Below are 19461 nucleotides of genomic sequence, written 5' to 3'. Positions count from 1 at the left end.
CAAATATTTCAGCAGTCCTGATGTGTGTGGCAATTTTGGTGAGCATATGACCATTTTTAACCTGTCAAAAAGTACTTTGTTTATTCCGGCAATGATACGTTGCCACGGCAACAGCGTTTTTTGAATCATCAAAATCTTCACACTGTGGCATCGTCAAGGTGTCACCACTCACCTGACCAATTTTCAGAATGATATGGCAAAGTTTCAGGCAATGGCACGTGCAAATGTAATGACAATTTCTTCCTGTTGCCAATAGGTGGCCCTATGAGATTTTCTAAATTTATGAATGTGGATGTGTTCAGAACCTGACTGGTGTCCATCACATCAAATTTGGTCCGGATTGGATCATTTCCAGCTGAGATATAAATAATAAAATTTTCATGGCGAAAAATTGAAATTCGCCGCGCCGCCACAGACACGCCCCTTGACGACGAGTCACCATCTTCTCTGGGAATCATCATCAATGTGTTCAGGCTTATGTCACCACATTTGAGGTGATTCTCATCAACGTGCTAAGAATAGTAAATCAAAGTGTAAAAAATGTCAATTTCCTGCTACCACAAGGTGGCGCTATGACTGTGAATATATATAACAACATGGATGTCATCAGGGCCGCACTCTGATCATACATGTAAAGTTTCAGGCAGATTGGAGGATGTACAGCTGAGTTGGAGACCACTTCCTGTTTCATGGCAATGGATCAATAATTTTGGGTGCCACCATGGCCACGCCCTTTGACTTTTGTGAAGCATTTTCATAACTTTTTATCAGGTTGGGCTGTTGCATATCCTGGCCAAATTTGACATCTCTCGGACTTACCCTCACTGAGTTATTAATCTCAAAAAATTTATAGCTAATTCAAGATGGCCGACTTCCTGTTGGGTTTAGGGCATGGCCGTAATTGACTTTTTCGTGTGTCCTGATGTGCTGCATATGTATACAAAACTTTGTAGCTGTAGATTTAACACTCTGCCAGTTGGCCTAATGACAACTTTTTGTAACTTTGTAGGGGGCGCTATGGAGCCATTTTGCCACACACATGCTCAAGTCCCATAAAATATCAAATTTCTCGCCGGTCCTGATGTGTGTGCCGCGTCTCATGCATTTTGGGGTATGATAAGGCCGCCAAAAGTGCAATTCAAAAGTTCGCCAAAGAATAATAATAATAAATAATTCCTTGCATTCCAATAGGGTCTTCGCACCAGTCGGTGCTCGGACCCTAATAATTCCTTGCATTCCAATAGGGTCTTCGCACCAGTCGGTGCTCGGACCCTAATAATTCCTTGCATTCCAATAGGGTCTTCGCACCAGTTGGTGCTCAGACCCTAATAATTCCTTGCATTCCAATAGGGTCTTCGCACCAGTCGGTGCTCGGACCCTAACTAGAAACACTGACTTTAACAGTTAAATGCAAGTCAACTCAAATCAACTCAACTTTATTTCTAAAGCGCTTTAAAACAGCAGCCGCTGAAACAGAGTGCTGTACAATAAACAACGAAATAAAACATTAAAACAATAAATAAAACATACACATATTAAGACAGCAGCACAATAAAACAGAAGCAGAGTCTCATGCTGTGTTAAAAGCCAGTGAATAAAAATAGGTTTTAAGTTTGGTTTTCAAAACCGCCAGTGAGGGAGCCTCTCTGATGTGCATAGGGAGATTATTCCACAATCTGGGAGCAGCAACAGAGAAGGCTCTATCTCCTCTGAGCTTCCTCCTAGACCTCGGAACCTCCAGAAGCAGCTGAACAGCTGATCTGAGGGTTGGTGAGGAGGGATGAGGATGGATGAGGATGGAGCAGCTCAGAGAGGTAGGGAGGGGCCAGACCATTTAAGGCTTTAAGAACAAATAAAAGAACCTTCAAAGCAACCCTAAAGCGCACGGGGAGCCAATGGAGGGAGGCTAAAACAGGCGTAATGTGCTCATATTTTGGAGGGCAGCAGCAGCATTCTGAGCCAACTGGAGACGCGCTAGAGCAGACTGGCTAAGAACAAGAACCGCATCATCCCCAGAGTCGTTTGCCAGGAGAACATCATTAAAAACCCGTAGCAGTGCTGACTCCGTGCTATGCAGAGTCTGAAAACCAGACTGAAAAACCTCCAGTACGTTGTGCTCATCTAAAGAGGACTTCAGCTGGGCATGAACAACTGTCTCTAAAATTCTGGAAAGAAAGGGCAGCTTGGAGATTGTTCTGAAGTTAGATAAAACTGTGGTGTCGAGGCCAGGTTTCTTCAGCAGTGTTTGGACTGCAGCATGTTTAAAACTAGTGGGGGACCACGCCAGTGGACAGACAGCTGTTAATGACGGTTAAAACTGACTGCCCAATACATGGAAAAACCTCTTTTAAAAAGTGAGGCGGGATGGAGTCGTGAGGGACCCTTTATGTGGCCGACAGTGTCTATGAAAAACGACAGAGTAACGGGCTGAAATTTATGGAGCCCAGCCGGGCAGCAGACAGAGGCAGAGGGGTCGACGGCAGGAGCTGAGATCAGAGCCCTTGTACTAACAACTTTATCAATAAAAAACTCCTGAAAGTTGACGCACAGTTCGATGGATGCTTCCTGGCAAACCGGCTTGGGAGCATTTAAAACTGAGTCAGTGGTATTAAATAAAACTCGAGGGTTGTGGCGGTTTGACTCAATGACTCCAGCTAAGTGAGCCCTTTTGGCTTCCTTAACCACAGTCTGATAGTCTCTCCAGCGGTCTTTTAAAATTAAAAACGACACTTGCAGCTTGTCCTTCTTCCAGCTGCGCTCAGCTCTACCACACTCCCTCCTCACTGCTCCAGTTGCGTCTTTGAACCAGGGCTCCAGTTTTGCTCTACGATGTGCAGTCTTTAAAGGAGCCACGGAGTTCAGAACACCTTGACAGAATAGAATGGAACCATGAGCTGAGTTCCTCTGTATCCATAGAGGATAAACTAGAGGGGACGCAGAGCTGATTAAAAGCAGCGGAGAAGCGACCGGCAGAGAGAGAGTTCAAAAACCCGACAGTACCGAGCAGGAGCGCTGGATTTAAGACCAGCACACGGAAAGCTGACATTAAAAATCACAGGCTTATGATCAGAGAATACGTTATCACCGATCTCAATATTCGACACAGACAATCCATAAGACAGAACCAGGTCTAACGTGTGTCCGTGTTCATGTGTGGGACCCGACACACACTGAACCACATTAAAAGAGGCAATAAGACTTAGAAAGTCCTTCACCAGCCGCTTATCGGGACAGCACACACGAATATTAAAATGCACAATATTTCTCCTGTCTGTATTAAATTTCAGAAATACAGTTTAGATTTACTAAATATTCCAGGAATTCTTGCTCTCAGTTTGACCATAGAAATGAACTTGTTGTTGAGGCAGTTTGTGTTTGAGTTTTTCTGCCTCGAGCTTCATCACCAGTGATGTTCAGGACTCATTCTTGTATTTTACACTCTCTGATGTTTTCTTTTCTTCATGTCTAGTGTGTGAATCATTTCTGGTTTGTCTCTTCAGTGTCTCATGTGGCCCTGCAGCTTCTCCTCCTCCACCTCCTCCTGAAGCCTTCATCTTCTTCATCATCAGCTGCTCAGTGACTCTGTTGGACGTCTCACCGTGTGGCAGCAGCTCAGGTCAGTGGTGAAGATCCTCTTTATCAGCTCCACACCCACAGACGTAGTGAACGCAGCGTCTGTTGTGCTAATAAGAAGCTGCAGCTGAGCAGCAGCAGCTCTGTTCACTCCAGCCTCAGTCACACATGGAGTCAGAGCAACACTCTGTCAGAGCTGATTCCTCAATGTTAGATCTGATTAATCTCTCTCTAGTAACAGGTTATGTACCACAGGCTTTTAAGGTTGCTGTAATCAAACCTTTACTTAAAAAGCCCACTCTAGATCCAGATGTTTTAGCCAACTATAGACCAGTTTCCAACCTCCCATTTCTCTCCAAAATTCTGGAAAGAACAGTTGCAAATCAATTATGTGAACATTTACAAAGGAATAGCTTGTTTGAAGAGTTTCAGTCAGGCTTCAGAGTGCATCATAGCACAGAAACAGCTCTGGTGAAAGTTACTAATGACCTTCTCATAGCGTCAGATAATGGACTGGTCTCTATACTTATTTTATTGGACCTTAGTGCAGCATTCGATACAATCGACCACAAACTTTTATTACAGCGACTAGAACATTCTATTGGCATTAAAGGGACAGCACTGGACTGGTTTAAATCCTACTTATCAGACAGGTTCCAGTTTGTGCATGTCAACAATGACTCTTCTGAGCATACTAGGGTTAATCATGGAGTTCCTCAGGGTTCTGTCTTAGGACCAATACTGTTCACATTATACATGCTTCCCTTAGGCAACATTATTAGGAAGCACTGTATTAATTTCCATTGTTATGCTGACGACACTCAATTGTATTTATCTATGAAGCCAAATGAAACTAATCAGCTAGCTAGACTGCAAGATTGTCTTAAGGACATAAAGACCTGGATGACCTATAATTTCTTACTACTAAATTCAGACAAGACTGAAGTCATTGTATTTGGCCCCAAACATCTTAGAGAATTGCTTTCAAAGCATATAGTTACTCTGGATGGCATTACATTGGCCTCCAGTACTACTGTGAGGAACCTCGGTGTTATCTTTGACCAGGACATGTCCTTTAACTCGCACATAAAACAAATCTGTAGGACTTCCTTTTTCCACCTGAGAAATATTGTGAAAATCAGGAACATCCTGTCTCAGAGTGATGCAGAAAAACTAGTCCATGCATTTGTTACTTCTAGGCTTGACTACTGTAATTCCTTATTATCAGGTTGTCCCAATAGCTCTCTGAAATATCTACAGCTGATCCAAAATGCTGCAGCCACAGTACTGATGGGAGTTAGCAAGAGAGATCATATTTCTCCTATATTGGTTTCTCTTCATTGGCTTCCTGTTAAATCTAGAATAGAATTCAAAATCCTTCTTCTGACATATAAAGCTCTTAACAACCAGTCTCCGTCATATCTTAAAGACCTGATAGTACCATATTACCCTAGCAGAACTCTTCGCTCTCAGACTGCAGGCTTACTTGTTGTTCCGAGAATCTCTAAAAGTAGAATGGGAGGCAGAGCCTTCAGTTATCAGGCGCCTCTCCTGTGGAACCAGCTCCCAGTTTGGGTTCGGGAGGCGGACACCCTCTCTATTTTTAAGACCAGGCTTAAAACCTTCCTTTTCGACAAAGCTTATAGTTAGGGCTGACTGGGGGACCCTGACGGGGTATGCTGGTGTTTTCATTTGCACAACTGACTTCCCCTCTTGACGTCCCTTTAGTTTGCCCCTAGTTATGCTGCTATAGGCCTAGGCTGCTGGGGAACCTCTCTTGATGCACTGAGCCCTTCTCTAACTACCTATGTATTTACTATATATACCATTATTGCATTACATTCACTCTGTTTCTTTCTGTGTCCTTTCTCCGAGTGTCCCTGGTCCCAGAGCTGGATGCTGGATGCTTCAGATGTGTGGCTGTGTTTTATGGTCCTTGTGTCCCACCCCCCCACCTCTCTATCTCTACCCCTCTATCTCGACCTCTACCCCTCTATCTCTACCTTTCTACCTCTTCTGTCCCTCTCAACCCGCCCGGCCAGGAGGCAGATGGGTCCCCCCACATTAGAGCCGGGTTCTGCTCGAGGTTTTTTTCCCTGTTAAAAGGGTGTTTTCCTTGCCACTGTCGCCTTTTGGCTTGCTCTGGGGGTCAGGCATATGGGTTCTGTAAAGCGTCTCGAGACAATTTGACTGTAATTGGCGCTATATAAATAAAATTGAATTGAAAATTGAATTGAACTGAGAGCTCTCAGCAGTTTTCTACCCATTTAAGAACAGGACAAACCGAACAAGCTGTTGTATGGATTTGTCCACGATTTCCTCTCATGTGTCCATTTTAAGGAGTTTGCAGTCAACCAAGGCCGACTCAGAATCACTCCCACCGGGAAGATCTGTGAAGGAAGGTCCACCCGGCTGGTCCAGAAGCTCCGGTCCAGCAGAGGGTCCAGCGTCAGGATGGAGACGTAACCGGGTGAGTTAACTAGAGAGGCGACACATTCACATAGAAAATCCAACAATTCCTTCTGTTTTTACAGTTTGTGACTCTGGTAAATGGTGTCATTTTTCAAAGCTGGTGGGTTTTGGGCTTCACAGATTGAACCTAAATGCTTTTCTTAAACAAACTGCTGAGCTGCTGCACAGTGAAATGTTTGAGTGGAGCTCAGGATGAAAGCATCAGAGCTGTTTTACATGTTTTTATGTTCAGCTAATATCATTTCCTCTGGACAATGTTTGTGGTGTTAGAAGTGGACGTTTGTAGGGAGTTTTCAGTTGTGATACTTTAATGCATAAATATTTGCAGTGGTGGTTTCACTGCAAGCATCTACTGATGTCACCAGTGAAGTAAATAAAAACAACATTTGTTGAACTTTACGCCTCTCAGTGTCTGCAGTTAGTTTAGCTGAATCAATGCAAAGATATTTCTATTTTTCTACATGACAGGAATGTCAGTGAAATCCAAATGCTAAGAATAAACAAGTGATCTGCCTGGTCACAGATCCCACTTTAATCCAAAATAAAGACTTTGCAAGGAAATGAACTTGAAATATGAGCCACCAGTAAAAGTTGTGATCAGACAGAAGGGCCTGTATTTTATCTTTGGAGAAGTTTAACATGTAAGTTTGTGCAGCTGATCAGTGGTGAGGCCTGTGGATGACTGGAGATGTGTGTGGACACTTAGACGAAGCAGCAAATGTGTTGAAAATGAGTTGTCTTCTCAGAGTCTTGAAGATGTTTTGTCAGAGCTAAGAAAGAAGTAAGAGATCCTGCAGGTGATTGTTGAGTGGTGTTGAGGAATTTGAATGTAGAGGAATAGCAAAGAGATTTTGAAGATATTTAAGCCATAAGTTGTATTTTATTTGTTTGCTGTTCTCTCCCATTTGTAGTGAAGAGAAGTGATTTGACATGAAGAATGTGATTTGTGTGGCTTTGAAATTGTGTTAAAATGTAAAAATGAGTGATGAGGAGAAGAGTGTGACTTTTTAGTATTGTGTTTTTTAGCGTGTTCTTTAAAAGTTGTAGGTAGATTATGTTCTTTTTTTGATTTTGTGGATTGTTTTTTTTTCTTTCAGTGTTGATGTCACCGCCTTGACGAATAGAAGAAAAGCCTGTATTTGGGTATGTAGGACCGGTAGTCCAGAGATAGTGATGGTGGTTTGGAACCTGGAGAGTGCAGGTTCAATCCCCCACTCTGCTCAAGCTTTTTTTTCACATTTGGGCAAAATTCGCCAAAAATATTCTTTACGCTCTTTACGCTCTTTACGCTCTTTACGCTCTTTACGCTCTTTACGCTCTTTACGCTCTTTACGCTCTTTACGCTCTTTACGCTCTTTACGCTCTTTACGCTCTTTACGCTCTTTACGCTCTTTACGCTCTTTACGCTCTTTACGCTCTTTACGCTCTTTACGCTCTTTACGCTCTTTACGCTCTTTACGCTCTTTACGCTCTTTACGCTCTTTACGCTCTTTACCTTTTTCGGGCAACTTCTTGGTTTTGCAGGAACCACCCTTCAACTCCAATCCACTGACACTCCACACCACAGACCACAACCTTTCCACTCCGCTATCATCCTCCACAAAGTTCCCAGTGGGGATTCGAACCGTGACCCTCCACATGACAGACACACAACCTATGTGTGAGCTATCTTTCACACAAGCTCCTTCGTGGACTTTGTTGTAATGATGGTTGAAAGAGGTTGTCATACAGCCAAAGTATGTATATATTGTAAATAAAGCTGCTGTAACAATGTAAATTTCCCCTGGAGTGGTGAGAAATAAAGAACTTTATCTTATCTTTATCTTATCTTATCAAGTGTCAAAAGAGCCCTGGGCTGGATTCGAACCAAAAACCTCCTGGATGAGAGACAGATAACTTACCACTGCACTATCCTTCCTACTGGGTGTAACTGTTAGTTTTCGTAAATGATGGTACACAAAACTATTAAGGAGGTGAAGATAATAAAGGTACTAAGGTGGATTTCAACCGGGGACCTTCAACATGCCAGGCAAAAAACTTACCTCTACACCACCTGTCCTACAAGATGTTGCTCTAACTTTGCTTAAATAATGCTAGCAATTAGTACTGGAGCATCCAAAGGACACATAAAAAGTGTGAGTGGGGATTTGAACCATGGACCTTCAACATGTGAGGCACAGAACTTACCTCTGCACCACATTTCCTACAAGGTGTCGTTGTAAATTGGCTTAAATGATGGCATCAATCAGTACTGGAGCAATCAAAGGACAAATAAAAGGTGTGAGTGGAGATTTGAATCATGTGAGGTACAGAACTTACGTTGTAAGTTTGTTTCTGAGACTGAATACACCCAATCTCGTCTGATCTGTGAAGCTAAGCAGGGTTGAGCCTGGTTAGTAGTTGGATGGGAGACTACCTGGGAATACCAGGTGCTGTAAGCTTTTTACTTCTCCTCACAACCTGAACAAGACACTGCTGGTCATTCACTAGAGACAGCTATCAACTAAAACCTCTTGGTTTCTTTATTATACACTCTATGAGGTGGATAAGCTGCAGCTCATGCTGATTTATTGCTGGTTCTGGTTGGAGCCAAAGAACAGAGGCGTCACCTGTTGGAGCAGCTGATGTCCTGAAGCCTCTTCACCACAGAAAGCCTCTGACAGCTTCAATTCTTTACACTCTGACTGCAAGACACCAATCACATAGGAACATATACATGTGTGGAACAAAGAGCTGAGCTGACACTCAACATGTGTTTGACCATGTATTGATAAAGACATTCAAACATGTCTAGAGATAGAACACCAACACACGGTGTGAGAAAGGTCAGAACAGACTTCACCTGCTCAGGAAACTGAGGTCCTTCGGGGTGCAGGGAGCAATTCTGAGGACCTTTTATGGTTGTGTGGTGGTATCAGCCATCCTGTATGGAGTGGTCTGCTGGAGCAGCAGCATCACGGCTGCAAACAGGAAGAGACTAAAGAAACTGGTTAAGAAAGCAAGCTCTGTCCTGGGCTGGTGGTAGACAGGAGGATGATGACAAAGCTGTTGTCTATCATGGAGGACATCTCCCACCCCCTGCAGGAAACAGGACCCTCACCGGCAGCTCCTTCAGGGACAGACTGCTTCACCCACGATGTTTGAAGGAGGTCCTTCCTTCCTGCAGCAGTCAGACTGTGTTCAATCAAGCCTGCTCCCAGTAGTTCAGATCACCCATGAAGTAACTGCAATAAAATGTAAATAAGTCAATATGTGCAATTTCACAGGGTTTTTTTTTTTACAAGCATTTCTATTTCTTCTCTAAGGAGAAAGCATCTATTTATATCTGTGCACTGAGTGCTGCGTTTCTTTTTACTTTTTTTCCTATCTGCTACTGCCACACTGAAAATTTCCCCACTGCAGAATCTACCTATCCATCCATCTATCTATGGTCCATCTACCTCCCTACCTATCTATCCATCCATCCATCCATCTCTCTCACAGGTGTCGGGGTTGATTCACCTGTTCTCAATCACCTTAATCCACAAAGGCCCGGTTCTTCATTCTTCCGCTCTCTGCCAGACCAGAGACTTTGAAACCAGAACCTTTCTCCTACAATTAGTCTGGTTTCCCCTTTTTGTTTTCACCTTGGTTTAATTATCCTTTCTGTGTTGGTTTTAGTTTCATTCGTTAAATACACTCCTTGTAATCTTTGACCTGTGTCTGCAGATGTCCTGTGACACCAATGATCCCATCTGATATTTAGCATGTTTTCAATTATTGGTCCCATTTCTTAAAAAAAAAAAAAAAAAGCCCCCTGAAATCTGATCAGATAAATGAATGTGAAACTACTTTGGGTCTGCTGCAGCTGCCTCCCTCTGATCTTGTTCCTGCCCACAGCACAATCTGATCAGTGAAACACTGAAGGACAACTTCAGCATGTAAAACATAAATAAGCAAAGGCTGCAACTCGTGATTATTTTAATTTTAACTTAACTTTATGTGCTGTTCAAAAACTTTATTTTTTCTGCAAATGTGTAGTGATTCCAAATCTTGGTTATTGATCTCCTTGATTACAAAAAAATCTGTATCAACCCGGAAAAAAAACAAACATGTCAGGCACCCTATGATGTTAACTGTTTGCCTGAATGTTTTTGTTTAAAATCCTCAGTAATAACCTTTGACTGGTTGCTCTTAACCCTGTAAAACTCACTCCTGCAAAAATACAACATCAGCTTATTTTTTAATTACTATTTTCTATTATATATATCTGAAATAAACCCTAATCTGGGGTCTGACAGCAGCGTGAAGTCAAAGAAGCTGCCATCAGCTGCTGCACTTCTGTCCGTCCAGCAGATGGAGCCATGGAGCTGCAGTGAAGTGAAGAGCAGCACAAGGCAACCACCACTTCCATCCACTGACGCATTCAATTTGACTGACGCTAATGTTTTATTGACTTCCAACCACTAAACCAATAAAAGCTGCAAGCAGCGTTGGACGGGTCCTCGCATCCGAGCGGCCCAACTGGCCCACGCATATCCACCAGGAGGCGCTGCAACTGAGAGAGTAAAGTTTCAGGCAGATTGGAGCATGTACAGGCTACTTACACAGCACTTCCTGTTTCATGGCGAGAAATCCAAAATGGCCGCCAAGTGGTGCAAAGATGTGATTAGGGCCGGACTCTGATCATACATGTAAAATTTCAGGCAGATTGGAGCATGTACAGGCTGGTTACACAGCACTTCCTGTTTCATGGCGAGAAATCCAAAATGGCCGCCAAGTGGCACAAAGATGTGATTAGGGCTGGACTCTGATCATACATGTAAAATTTCAGACAAATTGGAGCATGTACAGGCTAGTAAGACAGCACTTCCTGTTTAATGGCAAGGAATCCAAAATGGCCACCAAGTGCCACAAAGATGTGATTAGGGCCGAACTCTGATCATACATGTAAAATTTCAGACAAATTGGAGCATGTACAGGCTAGTTAGACATGACTTCCTGTTTCATGGCGAGAAATTCAAAATGGCCGCCAGGTGGTGCTATGACAGTGAGTCTATATCGACCTATGGATGTGATTAGGGCTGGACTCTGATCACACATGTAAAGTTTGAGGCAGATTGATGCATGTCCAGGCTAGTTAGACAGCACTTCCTGTTTCATGGCGAGACATCCAAAATGGCCACATTCTGCTGATCACCATGGCCACACCGTCAGACTGTTGCAGAGTATTTTGATAACCTTTGATCAACCATGACTGGTGTCCATCCTGACCAAATTTGAGCTCTCTCGTGGTTACGGTGTTTGAGTTAATAGCTTTTTAAAATGTCCAAAAATGACAAAATGTCCAAAATATGAATCATATTTCAAAATGGCCGCATTCCGTGGCTCGCCATTTCCACGCCTTCAGACTTTTGCGGAGCGTTTTGATAACTTTTGATCACCCGTGATTGGAGTACATCCTGGCCAAATTTCAGCTCTCTTGGAGTTACGCTGTTTGAGTTTATAGATTTTAAAAAATGTCCAAAAATGACACAAAATTGTCCAAAACATGACTCATAATTCAAAATAGCCGACTTCCTGTTGCATTATGGGTAATGGCAATGGCAATGGTAATTTTAGGGGAATGGCACGCACGCGTGCCATTCCCCTAAAATATCAAATTTTTCGCCGGTCCTGATGTGTGTGGCGATTTTCATGCGTTTTCATGTATGTTTAGGGCGTCAAAAATGCGTTTTCCCCGTCCGTAGAAAAAAGTATAATAATAATAATTCCTAGGGTTTCAATAGGGTCCTCGCACCACTTCGTGGTGCTCGGACCCTAATAATAAAAAAAACAGTTCTAACCATCATTTCATCATATATATAGTCAGCGGTTAATATGCTCTGAAATGACGGTTAGGATGTGGATGACTGAACGAGTTTTTATTGTTTTCTGAGTGACTAGTTTAAACAACGTGGTCTCAGTTTGTTCCGATGTATTTTAGCTGCGTGTTGTTCTGATGGGAGGCTGCTGAGGGTCTGAGTGTTTCTGAGAACAAACCCAAGTTAAACCTGAAGTTCTGCTCTGGATCTATTCCACTGAACACACAGACTAACACACAACACAGCAGTGGATGTGCTTCTATGTTGTGGGTTTTATTGGTGAGACAATAAACAGTTTTCTGACTCGTTGTTAACCAGGAAGCCTGTGTTAAGTTGTAACTATCCCCAGTTGACATGGACGTGATTCTTGAACAATCACCAGGTGTTAAACACCTGTCAGAATGACAGTGATCTATATGGATGAAGCAGAAAGCTTGTCGAGCTGATCGGTAGTACAATGAATAAAATGGTGGTCTCGTAATTTTATCGCTGGATTACAAATGACACAAAGGGAGACATGACTTTGTTGTTTTAAATTCTACAATCTAACCCAAAATCACAGAACAGGAGGATGAAGCAGTTTATTTAATTTTCCAAAAGCAAGACAACTTTAAGTCTGAACATGTTTTCAACTAGAACTAGTCTTTAATATTCAACAATATAATCAGAAAAAAGTCTCATCTCACTTTGTGTTGCTTGTTTATCACATTTGGAATTTACTTTTGGTGATTTCCAAATTCATAAAGTTGTTTCGTTGTTTAATTTTTATAAAGTGTTTTTAATAGAACATCATGATTTAATGTGCATAATGAATCAAACTGTGGATGTTGACTAATAATTCTCCTGTTATTTGTTCATCATGAATGTAAATGATCTGGCTGCTAAATGTCTTTGATTTGTGAATGTTTATTTCAGTGTTTATACAGCAACATTTATTTCATAATTCTTACCATTTATTAAGTTGGAGCTGCTGTTTGTTTCAGTGTGTTTCTATAAACTCTCACTTTATATGTCAGATGTGAAACAACACATCAGTTCATTCAGGATTTACATTTGTTAGCTGTGGATTTTCTTTCAGCTGCTTTCAAAAACTCTACTTTTGTTTGTCCTGATGAGCAAATGTTCAGATATGTAAATGTGAGAAACATGAGTTGACTGATGACCTGGGTTATTTCTGTCAATAAAAGATGTCAAAGCCTCGCTGCTGTTTCATGCATCTGTAAACACACAGAAACATTTTCTATTTAAACTGTCTTTTTATTGATAACACCTTAACACATTTTCTAGAAGTTAGAGAAACACGTGTAGCACGTAAGAGAACAGAGCAATAATCTGAAGAATCAGAGAAGTAGAGGATTAATATTATTATACAGAAGAAAGCCAAAGAGACAAAAAGAGACAAAGGGAAAGTAGAAAGAGCCGACTGCAGAGAAATGATTGAAGAAGGTTGGAAACAGAGGGAGAGGGGAAAAGAGTGAAAGACGCCCTACCAAGAGAAGACAACTCAGTGTTGTCAATGCAACTTAATCACTGGCTGCACAAACAAGACGGCACAAGTTCAGAGTGAACAAAGTGACTCCAGTTTATCTGAGCGACGCTTCATGTGACTAAACAGCTGACAGGAAGGCAGCAGAGCTCACACTGACCTCAAGAAACCAGAGGAGGACACTTAGTGGAGTTTATATGCAGGGCTGCACAATCAATGACTTCCAAGCATGATTTCAGCTCTGATTATTCTCATAGAATCATGATTTATCAGTGGCATTACAACCATTTTAGTCCCAAGTGTGCAGCCCTGATCAATAATGTGAATGGAAGCTGCTTCTTATTCTACACTGATCAGCTGCTGTTGTCTCTGACTGGATTGTCTGTTTGATCCCACACTAAAGTTACTGTGCAGCTACATTAGCAGCATCAGTCTGACATCCATCCATCCATCCATCCGTCTGTCTGTCTGTCTGTGCTTTACTTTGTGTGACTGCGCCCCCTGCTGGAGCTCATTCACTCTGTCAGCTGCCTCTGATGTGTGTGTTGGACTGCAGTCTGTTCCTCATGCAGGCTCAGTGAAGCACCAGTCACTCTTGGTGCTGATGGTCAACAAGTGCTCCTCATATTCTCTCAGCTACGTACAGAAGGCAGCCATTCTGCAGCGACAACACAGAGCCCCATAGACAAGCATGCAAAATAATCATCATCATCACTGTCCACTTCCTCATAGTCATCCTTAGAGCCACACTCATCCATATATTAATCCTTATCATTAGAATCATCTTCATTAGATCATCTCCAGACAAAAATAGGTATATGCACTTAAAAAGCTGAGAAAATAGAGAGAGGTGGAGTTTACCAGCATTCAGTAGAAAATGAGAAGCCAAATAAAAAGGAAAACACCAAAAAACAAGAGTCCTGTTGACAGTCATGCAGAGAAAATGTCAGCGATGCTGCTAGTTAGTTGAAGTTGTGAAAAACTGTGAATCCCTCATTTAAAATATGTGTATCTTATTACAGTGATTTTCAAGGCTATGAACACACTAAGAAGAAGAGAAAAACAACACATTTGTACTGTACATGCTGCTTTTTCTTCTTTTTTTGGAGGGGGTTGGGGGTCATTTTGGTTCCAACAATCACACATGAACGCCTTCATGTGACCTTTGACCTTCTAGTCTTAGAACCGGCTGAAAAACAGACATGAACATCAGAACCGGACACGAGTACGATACCACGTCTCAGTGGTTCACCTTGAAAAGAAAAACAAAACCTTCATTTGACAAAATCTTCACCACTGTAAAAAAGGTGAAGAAGCTTCTGGAGGGATAGTTCACACAAAATACACTCTTGTATTACTGGAGTTTTAAAGTGACAGATGGACCACTCTGGAAAAGTGGAAGAAAAAAAAAACAGGACACCATAAAACTCGTGTCGAAGACAACGCAAATCTCAATGTAGCAGAAATTAAGAAAGTAATTCACACCATGTTGGTCGTTGGAGAAAAACACATGCAAGAATGCAGATTGGGTGAACTATCCCTTTAAAAACAGTCAGGCTTTACATGGAGCATCATCCTTTTGAACAACTACAGACAGTACAAGTGCATGAGTTGTACAACAGGAAAACAAACAACAACAAAAAAATAGAGAAAGAAAAAAGCACAATAAAAATATCCACTAAAATAAATAAATAAATATTGAAAATAAATAGAAACCTGAGGACTGTTCACCAAAGCAGACTGCCCGCTCTCCTAACATCTTGGTCTGACCAATAAGAGGCGACACAAAACCAGAAGGCAGCCAATGGTGGACGAGCAAAGTACAACAACGGAGCCGACGGCGAGTCAGACCCCCACAAAATCAGTTTTCAGTGCTGCAGAGTCCATCCCATCAATCCTGCCACCCCTGGCACAAGCACTTAATGTCAGCAAAAAGCTAAAAACACTTTACTGTAACACAAATCAAAGAGTAGAAACATGAAAAACACAATATGTGGACAAAAAACCCCAGATGAAATCATTAGAAAACCAAAATCAAAGAAGTCCTGGGCTAAAGGCAGGGGACTGATATGTCCTCCGAAATAAAGCCTTCGTCTGACACACAACACACACCAACTCCCAGGCTTGTAAAGAATACACACCCAGAGCAGCGGATGCACACACACACACACAAATATTGCACCCTGTGGCAAAAAAAATCCCAACATGACAAACCACCAAACACTTGATTCCTTGTCACTGATGCAAGTGTTTGTCTGCTTGTGCTCAGTTTAGACAAAAGCGGCAGCAGCTTTGAGCTCTATGGCTTTGGAAGGTCACACTTCCACCAGGATCCTTCTCACTGACTGCTTCTGGCATTTCACTGAAAGGAAAATAAAAATGAAGAGGACCTGCTGTTGTGCCGTGATTTTAGTGAGTTAAAGATATCTCAACTTTTCTGAAAAACGCGGTTTTTTTTGTTTTTTTTTGGGGGGGGGGTTTAGCTGTCACCTAGCAACAGCAGGAGCCACCAGCAGTTCATCCCTTTAAACGAGCACCTTTACAGCTAGAAACATGAAACTAGCACCCGGTGGGGCCAAGGCTCAACCACTGCTCACTGAGATTTACATTAAAAAAAGCCAGAGGTGTGGAGTCCAAGCAGCAGGTCACCTCCACTGAGATTCAATTATTTTATACATAGAACAAGATGCTTTAATGTTACACTCCTGTTTGCCAGAACACCAGTTGGTGTGTCAGTAGAACAAGGAAGAAGGTGACTTTTGTTGTTTTCTTGTGCCCTCTATAGTCAGTTCACCTACTATCATATGTACATACACTACTGTTCAAAAGTTTAGGGTCATTCAGGTAATTTCATGTTTTCCATGAAAACTCACACTTTTATCCATGTGCTAACATAACTGCACAAGGGTTTTCTACTCATCAATGAGCCTTTCAACACCATTAGCTAACACAATGTAGCATTAGAACACAGGAGTGATGGTTGCTGGAAATGTTCCTCTGTACCTCTATGGAGATATTCCATTAAAAATCAGCTGTTTCCAGCTACAATAGTCATTTACCACATTAACAATGTCTGGACTGTATTTATCATTCATTTAATGTTATCTTCACTGAAATAAAACTGCCTTTCTTTCAAAAATAAGGACATTTCTAAGTGAAACCAAACTTTTGAACAGTAGTGTACAAATTCTAAATGTTGACGCATTTAATTACATTTTCAAATTCATCATCAGGTAACTGTTGTGAGAGAATTTCCTAGAAGTTCACAAGTGAACACTTTAACCTTAGTTATTTATTGCATAGCAAACCAATGTCATTCTAATTTCTTAGAGTCCAGTTGAGGCTCCGTCAGTCAAAGATCGACTTTGTGAGAGAAATGAAGCCACAACCTCAGACTTCCCATTAATTCTGTATTTCTGTGCACGTTTAAAAACCATCTCATGCTTTTATGTGCACTAGTGAAAACAAATGTGCTCAAACGTTGTGAAATATTTAAATTCCTTTTACCGGATCATTGCAGGTTTCTCTACTATCAGCTGTGCTAGAAAATGCTTTCTTCATATAACAACACACCAACTTATTCTGTCAGAATTTGATAAAGGGGGGATGTGTTGCTAGGAAGTTTCTGGTTACAACATGTCAGTGGGTGCTTTTCATTCTGGTAACTTATGCCTCCTCCTCTTGTGATTCAGAAATCAGTCCCCTTCTGCATCATGGAGGATCTTCTGGTTACTAATCACAGCTCCAGGAGAGAATAGGAGAATAAAAATGATGAGGTTTGATCTGACAGGTGAAACAGGAGAAAGAATAGAAATCTGTGACGGTGGTTCTTTAACACACCTGTCTCCCCAGAAAGCCAATCACGTGCTTCAAAACAGCTGAACATCCAATCAATCATGTTGTTGCACTGATTCAGTATTATCCTCAATGAAAAAACACTTTTAAAACTTTAATTTGTTGCAGAGTTCTAAGCGGTTTCTATCAGATTTAACTGATTGTATTCATGCATTATATCTCTCTCCTCATGAATTTTAGATATTAGCCTGGTGATTTTAGTCCAAAATAACTACCTTGGGGTGTTAAAAATACCGATGCAGCTGTGCATGTACAAATTAACTGCCGTCGAGGAAGAAACACAAGTGAAGGAAGCGAGGAGACTGAATGAAAAGCACTCAGAACATGACTCTGATATAAAGCATCCTGTGAAGCTTTTGGTTATAATGAGAAACATTATTTTTCATGGTGGCAGACACACAAAACCAGCAAGGGAACTCTGGTTACTAGTAGAAAAAAAGCGGTATCTTTGTCTTTCTCTGCATCTTCGCAAGGCTGCTTTACACCTCATTATAGGGCATGCCAAAGCGCAGGGCAGAAATGTAAATTTATGAAAAATCTCTATTTTGTTCTGACACAGGAAGACAGCAAGTTCAGCAAAAACTTTCACCCGCGGTTCAGACTGCAACGAGGGGAAAAACGACAGGTTCCTCCAACTGTAGCAACTTATTCTGATTGGCTTACGCAACCACACACACTCTCTACATTCACAAATGACACCCAACACACACACCCCTTCCAAAAAAAGACAAACAACAACACAACAAAAGACAAAAGAAGAAGAAAAAAACACCAAAACAAACAAACAAAAACATGTCGACCATGAGTTTGGGCGCAGTATTATAGCTAACATACAAGAAGCAAATTACAAAAACTGCCAATATCATTTTCCACTTAATAGCCACAATAAAAAACAGCCACTGTTAATAAGGGGGGAAAAACATGCTTCCTTAAAAAGATAGAGAAAAACAAAAAAAAAGATTTCCTTCAACTCTAGAAACCACTGGCATCAAGAATTCAGAATTATACAAATGACATATACAATTGCAAATGTGTAATAATAATAATAATAATAATAATAATAATAATAATAATAATAATAATAATATCGTAATGATAATAATAGATTTTACTTAAAACTTTACATACTGTATTTCCAGTGCAGTGTTTATGTCACACAAGTGTGGATTCACAGGAGGACATGAGGGTCGGTGTCACAAAAATTGCGGGGATGGGGAAGAGACCAGAGGGAGGAGGAACCACACCCAGAGCTGAAAACACCCCCACCCCGTCAAACACCCCGTGTGCCGGAGGGAAGAAGAGGAGGCCGGGGGGTGAAGGGTGTCGAGCTGCTGGATGTCCACTCGCTGCTGTTGGATGGTTGTCGTGGGGACGGTGACAGACAGGGGGCAGTAGTAGTAAAAGAAGAGATGCATGCTGGGGGGTTGAGACTGGGCGTCCAGTGAGGGTGGGTTTGTTGTTTGAGGGCGAGGAGCCCCCAAACCGACACTGGACATGTTCTTTCATCCCTTCCTCCTCCTCCTCCTCCTCCTCTCTCTCTCCAGCAGAGCACTCCCGACAGACAAAACTACAGCGTTCAACCCTGAGAAGGAAAAAAAAACAACAGCGACAAATGAATGAAACAAAACGACAATGACGGCACAACTTGAATGGAGCTGCACACTTTAAAAAATTAGGGGAATAAAGCATTTTTGGTTGGTTGTCAAACCTTAAATAGGTCTGCAAACTGAATGTGAAGTTACTGCTGCAGCTTATTTGCTCAGATTCAAATAGAAACAGGCTTTCTCTGTCCAAACCACTAAATGTGTCTACCAGTACATCTTGTCCTTTTCATACTTTACAAGGTATAATCATTAAATTTAGAGACTGCACTCATAAAAAGCAACAATGGAACCTTATTTAAATTCAGCCGACATTCCCTTCAAAGCAGTAGCCATGTGCAGCGACACACTGCTCCCAGTGCTCCTGTAACGTTCTGGACACTAACTGAAGGCCTGTTCTGTAAGCAGCATCTGCAACGTGCACCGACTCTCCTCCGGTTTGTCAAAATGGAGACCACCAATGAGGACAACAGCTCACCTTTTTGCTACAGATACCTTCTGGTGTCACTCCTTCATTCCATTGCCCACTGTTATTTATTTGCTACTGTCTGCCAGACCCCCTCTTACCTTTTGTTGTTGCACCTTTGCTATTTGCAGCTGTTTGCCAGACCTCTCATGTCTTACCTTTTGT

At 41.8% G+C, this 19461-nt stretch overlaps 1 protein-coding gene across 50 annotated transcripts in view; it reads right to left on the bottom strand.

Annotated features, from left to right (window-relative positions):
* Nucleotides 1-13124: 13124 nt before the first annotated feature.
* camk2b1 (calcium/calmodulin-dependent protein kinase (CaM kinase) II beta 1) overlaps nucleotides 13125-19461 on the bottom strand; it is a 95835-nt gene continuing 89498 nt past the window's right edge. For all 50 annotated transcript variants that reach the window (XM_055011717.1, XM_055011723.1, XM_055011734.1 and 47 more), the window contains one exon: nucleotides 13125-18811. The gene's annotated coding sequence lies outside the window, so the exon portion shown is untranslated. The remainder of the gene's footprint in view (nucleotides 18812-19461) is intronic.

The sequence above is a fragment of the Amphiprion ocellaris genome, chromosome 6, assembly GCF_022539595.1.
Source record: "Amphiprion ocellaris isolate individual 3 ecotype Okinawa chromosome 6, ASM2253959v1, whole genome shotgun sequence".
NCBI classification, from domain to species: Eukaryota; Metazoa; Chordata; class Actinopteri; family Pomacentridae; genus Amphiprion; species Amphiprion ocellaris.
Note: the sequence above shows the minus strand (reverse complement) of the source record. Positions and strands in the feature narration are given on the sequence as shown.